Below are 7,284 nucleotides of genomic sequence, written 5' to 3'. Positions count from 1 at the left end.
AAGTGCTTCTTTTAGCATTAGGGCTGCTGTGGATGTTGCCACGCCGGGCCCCGACATCGCTAGGCAAAGCTTGGCCATGAACATCGAATCAGTCACTATGTTGAGATGGTCCATCGGGAACAGTCCACACGCGAGTACCACGGCCATCGCTTCTAGCTGTTGGACTGAAAGGGCATGATCGGTCATTTTAATGCAGTGCCATTCTCCTTCTGATTGCCATACTGCTGCTGCAGTTGAGGTCGCTGAGGATGCATCTGTGAAGATCTTGTTGGGGTCGGTCCATGATTTTCTGTGGAAGGTCGATGTCGACAATTGCCAACATTTGGGTCCAGGGAGGCTTTGTAGCGTACCGAACTTCTCCACCGAATCCGACGAGGGCTATGGCCAGGTACTCTGACATCGCTACTGATTGTGTTGGAAGCTGTTTGCGGAAGGGCAGGTATATCCTGGTGGGTTCAATGCCCAAGTGTCTTAAGGCAAGTTTCCTGCCTTTCATGATAAGATTACCAAGGCACGTGAAGGTTTTCCCAGAACTATCCCATTGTATTGGTTGAGCTTTTTCAGGGGCCAGTGCCCCTACTCCCCCTCCTTCTGTGAACTGTACATACAGGTCAAGTGGTACGTCCGGGTTCCACCTAGCGAGTGTGCTCGATGATACCTGTTGTTTGATGAAGTCAAGAGAGTTCATTGCTTCTGTCGTCAGAGTTTTTTGCTCCCATGGGTTCTTTCCTTTTAGAAGATCATACAGGGAGGCCATGGTTTTGGGAGGGATAAGGACGATATTACGGAGCCATTGCAAGTACCCCACTAACTGTTGCATGTCATGGAGCGTTTTGATGTGCCGACGGATTTTTATTTGGGGAGGGGTTATGTAACAACTCGTGATCCCTATTCCCAAAAAACTCACACATGGTTCTCTTTTAATTTTTGCGCTCGCGATTTCAAACCCATTTGTTTTCAGGGTTTCCGAGACCGCTGACACTAGCTGGTCTACCTGGCTTCCTGTTGGCGTGGCAATCAGAATGTCGTCCATGTATTGAATGATAGTCGCGGTCGGGTCACTGTGTCGAACTGATGTTAACGCCCGATCCACTGTGATCTGACAGATGGTAGGCAAATTGATCATTCCTTGAGGCAGCACTTTCCACTGGAAGCGCAGATTGGGGCTTTGGCTGTTTGGAAACACGACAGAAAAAGAAAACCACTCCTTGTCTTCTTCATGCAGAGGTATCGAGAAAAAAAAGTCCTTAATATCAAGGACAGCACAAGGTTGTCCTTCTGGTAGCATAGAGTTCATGGGCAACAGCGTTTGAACAGGACACATTGGCTGAATTCTCTTGTTTACTTCACGCAGGTCATGGAGGAGACGAAACCCCTAGCTGGTTTGTTTGGGTATTACAAAAACTGGGGTGTTCCATGGGCTAGTGGAAGGCTCTATATGACCTCGTTGTAGTTCGCACTCAACTAGCTGAAGAAGAGCATCCATTCGAGGCTTCGACAGGGGCCACTGCTCGACCCACACTGGGTCAGACGATTTCCATATCAGTCTGATTGGTGGAAGTCGGTATGTGGCAGTGGCCCTTACGGTAAATTTGTTACTCTGGCTTTTAATAGGGCTAGGGCATCCCTTCCCAACAAGGGTGGGACTCCTGACACAACGTATGGGAAGAGGGCAATAGTTTTCTCTGGTCCCTTTTCGGTATGAAGGGTTATTGCTATCAATTGAGCGCTCTTCCGAGCTCGGGTTAATCCCCCAACTCCACCCACCATAGGATCATCTTCCAATTTCCAACACGGGGGCCAGTTCGTCTTGGGAATAACTGTAACGTCTGCTCCAGTATCGATCAAAAAGGGGACACTAATGGTGGTGCCATTTAAGGTATTATAAAGGGAACAAATCCCCCACACCACTGGCGGGTTATCACACTTTACTGCCAGGGCCACCCTGGGGTCTCGCCCCCAGAGGGTGGTTCTTGCTGTCCCTGAGATGTGAGCAGGTCCGATGGGACCGTCGGTTGAGCCACAAAGTTGGTTGCTTCTCGGGGGGGGCAGCGGGTTCGGGAGCGCCTCGCCCCATTCGGTGTTGGCATAGTTGGGCCGCCTCGTGTCCCAAGTGGGAGAGGGCCGTGCACGGCCCATGTGCCCTCTCCCCCTCCTGTTTCTCTGAATTTTAGATCTGCATTCCTTGGCAAAATGCCCTCTCTTTCCACAGGACCAACACAGCCCTCTGGGTTGATTTTGGCACGGGGGGAGTGCTGTTGATGGGTCCCTCAACTGTTTGCTACAACATGGCCCGCCTGGCCACATCTAAGACATGTCATCACATTGACTATTGTGGTGCGAACAGCCGTTTGGATTGGAGCCAGATGCTCTTCCTTCATGACATGTTTAATCATGTCTGCGATACTTGACCCCGCTGGCAGGGATCGTAAAATTTCTTTGGTTGCCGAATTGCACTGCTGGCGTAAGCATTCTGCTACGACTGGGCCCTTTGCTTCCGCGGGCAGGGTCGAAGAATCGACCGCTGCCTGGAGACGATCCACAAATTGTGTAAAGCTTTCACTTTCACTTTGTTTTATTGTGGCCCATGGTGATGGTTTGGCAATAACTCCAGAGGCTGTGCGAATAGCTTCTCTGGCCGCACGGGTAGTTGCCATAATTTCATGGGCCCGCAGGCCGTGGGCCTGCGCCTGGGGGGTGATCATTGTTGGGTCTGTTCCCATCAGCCGCTGCAGGCTGGAGCCGTGTAGTGGATGACCTGGCCCAGCTACGAGCCTTGTTGTGGGTTAAGTTGAAAACTCCCCCCACACACAGCCGGTCACTCGCCCTCCCCCACCCCCAGGAATGAGGGAGAGAGAGAAAGAAAAACAGCAGAGCAACAGCCAGCAAGCACAAAAAAGCAAAAGCGGTGAAAGAGCCAAAGCGCAAAAGCCCTTCTTCCCGGCTGACCCTCACTTTTATACTGGCATGACGCTGCATGATATGGAATGCTGATTGTCCAGTTTGGCCTCAATCTTAAGTTCCACCACAAATCACAAGGGGAATCGTGTCCCATCTATGCTCCCCCCTTATCCCGCCGTGTTCCTGCACTCCGGCACACTGAAAAGTCCTTGGCAGCTTGTTATCAGCGTTCTTCTCAGAGTGAGCCTCTGAGTAAAACCAAAGCATGGAGCTCTTCTGACTGTTAAAAAAAAAAACTCTGTCCCAGCTAAAACTAGGACAATCCTGTTGCTCTGGCTGCCGTTCGCCAAATTCCAGGCGGCAATTCCCGGGTTTTGGCACCACTTGTTGCCTAATGAGACGTGGCGACCTGGTTCAGGAACGACACAACGACCGACCGCAGGCCGCTCGGGCCATCTGCTCACAGACACCAATGTGGTGGATGGCAAATGGCGTTTATTGATGAAGGACACACCGTTATATAGCTTGGGTTTACAACGTCGCTTCCGTCTGCTTGCATCATGAGCTGAACGCTATTGGCTACCTGGAGGGGGGGTCCTAACTATCCGTACAGCACGATATCTTCTGACCGCCAGGCCTTAACTGCCTACTGCTGTCGTGGTTTAACGACACTGCTTAACTACCAGCAGTGGAGGTCTTTTTGGAGCTACTAACACTACTTTCAATGCTTTTGGGAGTACATCTGGCTCCCCGTTTGGTCCTACTGGTTTGACCGCTGCTCCAATAGGCACACCTATTAAGTTTCGTGTAAGTTCTGGTTTTCCTTCCTAAAAAGTCTGTTCAATGTAGGAAGCATTAGATTTAGCAGTTCTTTGTGTAATGTACTGTCCTGGTCAATGAGCTGAAATTTGAAAATGAATCGTTCAGCTGCAGGTATTCTGGAAGGGTTTGCAAGCATGCCTTTTAGTGCAGCTGTTGCATTTCAAATGGCATGTGGAATTAGCTCCAAAGATCAAGACTTTTTTCTTCTGAATTGGATGAGCTTCTCAAACACTGCGGAGTAGTGCCCTATCTAGACTTACTAGGTTTGCCACTCTGTTGAAACTGGAGGGTGGCTTGGAAAAGAAACTGTCATGGCAATGGGGCAGCTATCTGCTGGAAAGAGGCATTCTTTCTCCCAAATACTTGTTTATGCAAATCTCGGCCCTCTTCGTTTCTGGACTGAGCTGATTTAACAGGCTGAGACTCTGTTTGTTATCTTGGGACACAGACACAATTGTGATGGTAACTTGAGCAGCCTGAGTGCCGGTGATGTATGCTTCATAGTGAAATTAAAAAAATGGGGGATAATCGCTGCATAGCTAGAGGATTTGCATCACAAGTTTAGGTAAACTACTTCTAAAGTGAAACTGAAAAAGGAATCGTGCTGTGTTGCTTTGAGTGTTGCCGCGGTAAATCCCACTATTGAGGGCTCCTGCCCTCGTCCCTGGGCGAGGCCACAGCTGCCCAGATGTCCGTAACACGCTGCTTCAGGTCCTGTGCTAATGGGAGCTTTTAAAACACAGCCCCTGCCGAGAGACGCGAGCTGTGTTAGCGACGGCCTGTCTGGAGTTTGAATGTGATACGTGACCCTCTTGTCTTGCAGCCACCAGTCACTACGATGGGTGTGGTGAGAAAAGGAGTTGCCACCAGCTTCCATACCAGGCACCAGTGCATCACTGCCATGAGAGAGCACAGAGGCAAATCTCTCGAGGTCAGTCAGAGACTGTTCAAACACGCTTCTCTTGTTGGGCTGTTTGTTTGTGTTGGTTTAGTGGAGCTTTTTTTGGCTGTAGTAAGTATCTTCTCTGCTCGTGAGTGTGAGTACAGCCTGCAGCGCCTGCATCACTCACAGAAGAGAGGTGTCATCAAATAGAACACAATGCATTGCCGTATTAATTGCATTTGTTTTTAAATGCTTAGCGCTGCGATTTCTGAAGAGCTGAAATTCCATCTTGCCATATAGCAGAAGGGCGAGAGATTCTGTTGGTAACACTCGCTGCCTGCCCGCGTCGTGCCCGGCGAGCTCTTTCCAGGTGCTGCAGGTACAGCTGCCTCTGTACAGTGGAGAACAAACGGATCGTATCAAAGCTGGTGTCTTTGTGGTCAGATCCATCTGAGAGGTGAACTTGCTGGTGGCCCTTGGGCGTTACGCTCACACTGACTTTAGGACAAGAACCTGATCAAACGCCTTGACCCAAACTGCTTCCGTCTGAAGGCAGATGCCGTGCTGTGCTGGTGGCACGGGGTGTTCCGCTGTTGCATTGAATGGAAGAATCTTTTTTTCCTGTTTGCATGTGCTGAGTGTGGGAACGCCGTGGGTTGGGGTATGTACTGGAGGGTTCTTTAAGCCGAGTGTTTCTATATTGCAGGCACGACTGGCTTAGGAACGGGAACAGCAGGGGGTGGTTTTGGTCAGCCAGCTCCGGTGACAAGTGTCTTCAACAACCCGTTCCATCGAGCCCCGACGACGCAGAGCGCCGGTGCCAACACCAGCAGCACGGGGCAGCCAAACACGACGGTGAGATAAATGGCGTGAACGTCTCTAGGTGTAAGCTGTGGTACAGCAAGACAGAGGAGGCTGTGACACAGTCTGACTGCAGTTGTAGGACAGCTCCATAAAACTGGGACGCAAAGCTTTGCAGGCTGCTGTCTGAGCTGGCCACTTCCTGCCAGTCAAAACTTGCCATTCACGATCACCGGAGAGCAGTGCAGCTTTGGGCAACTAACGTCCCGGTCCGTTCCTTAAGCATCTGCTCTCTGTCAGTTCAAGTGTTTCTGATCGTGTTCACAGAGTATATCATTCCATTGTTAGCATTCTATGGGAATTCATTAACAATTCTGTACTTTCTGGTGACTAATGAGCAGCATTCATGGGCCCTTTTGATAGAAAGATGCCACCTGGCTGTAACTCGTTGCATAGCGAGGGGCTTTGGCTCCAGATATACTATATTCTTCCTGATAAGTTGTGACTTCTCCCAGAAAGCACTGCGAAATATTTCTTTTCCATCTCCCTCACTCAAAGTGATGAGGAAATTCCAATGTCCTTTCAAGCTTGGAGCATAAATGTTTTGATTTTTTTTAATTTCCTTTTTGTAACTAATTTCTCGGAGAACGACTAAAGCTTCTGAAGCACTTTTCACTCACCTTCTTCCCCCAGCAGAAGGGCGAATGTCGTAGCATCGTTTTGTGAACTGACTTGGTGTGTGAGTTCTGTTACCATCAGTGCTGGACTTTGAAAAGCATCGCAGCCTTATCTGAACCTGGTTCCTGTTTGTAGGGTCTCTTTGGGGTCACCCAGCCCTCACAGCCCGGACGTCTTTTTGGAACGGCAGCCAGTACAAGTGCTGGTACTGGATTTCTGACTGGAACCGGTCTTCCTGGACAGACAAGCACAGGATTTGGTGTTGGCAATACGGTATGTCTGTAGCTTAGTAAAAAAAAATAAAAATTTTTAAAAAATGCAAAGAAACCCAAATGGCATAGGGTCCTGTTCCTGGGTGTTGACTCCATGAAAGGAACATTATCTGAAGATTTTAAGATGCCTGAGATGCAAAACCAGTGTGGTTTTGTGTAAACTGACGAACAGAATATAAGCACATGTACTAGAACTAGTGTTGCAGAATTATTATTTTTTTTTAACAAGTAATGTCTTGAGTGAAAAAAGACTGAACATCTCAGTGCCTGCGTCTTGCTCGGGATGCCCCAGGGTAGTGTTGGAAATAGAGGCGTTTAAGTTGTGATGATAACTGAAGATGAACTTGCTTCTTGATATTCAGTCATTTTGGTTGTAATGGAGTGAAAAATCACGGAAGCGTAGGACCGTTTGGGTCGGAACAGACCCTTAAGGCCGTGGAGTTCAGGTGCAGCCCTTGTTTCCAGAGGGTGCCTGCGGCACACTGGCGCGGGCGGCTTGCGAATAGCACCCCCCTGCCGGGGGTCTGGGTGCTGTGGGCCAAGTCGTGCTCGGCGTTGGTTCTGCTTTCTCGCCTGCAGCGAAACACTGCTGCAGTTCTTTCGATGTCAGTCCGTCAGGTTTCCAAATTCTTGTTTTCTTCCTTTCAGACCCTGTTTGGGAACCAGCCTGCGGGATTCGGAAGCCCCACATTTGGCACAAGCACTGGCGGCGGGCTCTTTGGTAAGAAACCAACCCTGACCTTAGGAACCAGTACCAACACTTCTGATTTGGGTACATACAGAAACAGGGGGTTTCAGTCACTTAAAACTGTACTGCGTGTACCACGCACCCGGCTGCGGACTATCCCACGCTGAATGGTTGTGAACGTTCCAACTCTCAGGTAAGCCATGCTTGTGATGCCTGTTGCTGCCGAGAAACATCTTGGC

At 49.6% G+C, this 7,284-nt stretch overlaps 1 pseudogene; it reads right to left on the bottom strand.

The window, feature by feature from the left end:
• Nucleotides 1-1,928: 1,928 nt before the first annotated feature.
• On the bottom strand, nucleotides 1,929-2,705 carry LOC147525873 (endogenous retrovirus group K member 21 Gag polyprotein-like; annotated as a pseudogene).
• Between the last annotated feature and the right edge of the window lie 4,579 nt (nucleotides 2,706-7,284).

This window comes from Tauraco erythrolophus, unplaced genomic scaffold (assembly GCF_009769465.1).
Source record: "Tauraco erythrolophus isolate bTauEry1 unplaced genomic scaffold, bTauEry1.pri scaffold_55_arrow_ctg1, whole genome shotgun sequence".
Taxonomy (NCBI): domain Eukaryota; kingdom Metazoa; phylum Chordata; class Aves; order Musophagiformes; family Musophagidae; genus Tauraco; species Tauraco erythrolophus.
This window is presented reverse-complemented; position numbering and strand designations above follow the sequence as displayed.